A 1,989-nucleotide genomic window follows, 5' to 3' on the forward strand; every position below is an offset into this window, starting at 1 on the left:
TCTCCCGTTGCGGAGCACAGGCTCCGGACGCGCAGGCCCAGTGGCCATGGCTCACGGGCCCAGCCGCTCCGCGGCATGTGGGATCTTCCCAGACCGGGGCGCGAACCCGGGTCCCCTGCATCGGCAGGCGGACGCGCAACCACTGCGCCACCAGGGAAGCCCAAGAGTGGATCTTTTATAGATTAAAAAGTCCTATTCACTGAGTGTGACTCAGATCGTTGTCCCACCAAATGAATAAGTATTTGTTTCTCTCCAGGGATAGGATATCTAAGAAACCATGACAAATCTTAGCATTATTGATGAATTTGTGCTGCTTGGATTGTCTAGTGACCTGGATATCCAGACCATGCTCTTTGTTCTCTTCCTGGGGATTTACCTCCTGACCCTGATAGGGAACCTGATGATGATCCTGGTGATCAGGGTTGATTCTCACCTCAACATGCCCATGTACTTCTTCCTTGGACATTTATCTTTCCTAGACATATGCTACTCTTTAGTCACTGTGCCCAAGATGCTGCAGAATTTTCTGTCTCAGAAGAAAACCATTTCGGTGTGGGGCTGCATTACCCAGAGTTTCTTTTTCATGATTTCTGGAGTCACTGAGAGTTGCTTGCTCTCTGCTATGGCCTATGACCGCTATGCTGCCATGTGTCACCCTCTGCTCTACACTTTGGTCATGAATAGACGTCTCTGCACTGCAATGGTCGGTACAGCATGGGTGATGGGGTTTCTGAACTCACTAGTGAATAATCTTTGTGTTCAGAACTTATAGTTCTATCGTCCCAATATCATCTCCCATTTCAGTTGTGAACTGCCTTCACACTTCCCTCTGTCCTGCAGTGATACCACACCTAACACCATCCTGCTGGCTAGGTTTTCTGCATTTCTAGGACTTGTGACACTTCCCCTGATTCTCTTCTCTTACTCAAAAATTATTCTTGCCATTCTAAGTATCTCTTCCTCTAAAAGCCAAGGTGAAGCCTTCTCCACCTGCTACTCCCATCTCACCGTGGTGCTCTTGTTCTATGGGATGGCTCTATTCAGGTACATCAGCCCCTCTTCAGGATGAGTCCTGTAGTGAGTTATCTCTATATGGTATGGTGTGATCACTTCCTTATTAAACCCCCTCATTTACAGCTTCAAGAACCAGGAGGTGAAGGCAGCTCTGCAGAGGATGCTGAGGCAGCAAATATGTGTCTCAGGGTAAGAAACGCAACATGATGTTTGCTCTTTAAGAGAACCAATCTACAAGGGCTGAGAACTTTGTAAGTTTAGAGCTCATGTATAACTTGATTTTTAATTAAATTTAACAGTATTTATTTCTTATTCAAAGTTAAGTAACTTCCAAAAGCTAAGCAATATAGTCAGAGAAGTATTTGGCCCATCCTGGGTCTTAGGGGAAAGGTTCACAGACATTAGCTCCTACCATAGCCTTTGGAAACTAATCCAGAAAGAATGACTTCACTACAGTTGAGGAGGCTGAACCAGAACAAAGACCCTGACAAGAACTAAGATTCTGAGCCCAGGACTTTTTCCTGTGGAGTTACACAAAGGAGCCCATTAGTAGAAGGGCACAGAACAAGTAAACTAGACACAGACAATGCTCCAGGATAAGACAGTTCAGCACCCTCCATTCACCTGACCTGGTGGCACCATAGGCATCAAATGGCATGTGTGCCTGCAAATAGTCAAAGAATAGTGAACACAAAGAATGAACATATTAAGTGTCCATGAACAGATTAATGGATAAAGAAAATGTGATATATACATACAATGGAGTATTATTCAGCTTTAAAACAAGAAGGAAATTCTACAATCTGTGACAACATAGATTAACCTTGAGGCCATTGTGTTAAGTGAGATAAGCCAGTCACAGGAGAAATACTGTGTAGTTCTACTTATATTAGATATCTAAAGCAAACTCATAGAAGCAGAACGTAGAATGGTGGTTGCCAGGGACTAGGGGAAAGGGGGAACTGGGAAGTTGCT

The 1,989-nt window shown here is 44.6% G+C and overlaps 1 pseudogene; it reads left to right on the forward strand.

The window, feature by feature from the left end:
- Positions 1–277: 277 nt before the first annotated feature.
- On the forward strand, positions 278–1,207 carry LOC102992288 (olfactory receptor 8S1-like; annotated as a pseudogene).
- The last annotated feature ends 782 nt before the right edge of the window (positions 1,208–1,989 follow it).

Source organism: Physeter macrocephalus, chromosome 6 (genome assembly GCF_002837175.3).
Source record: "Physeter macrocephalus isolate SW-GA chromosome 6, ASM283717v5, whole genome shotgun sequence".
NCBI lineage: Eukaryota > Metazoa > Chordata > Mammalia > Artiodactyla > Physeteridae > Physeter > Physeter macrocephalus.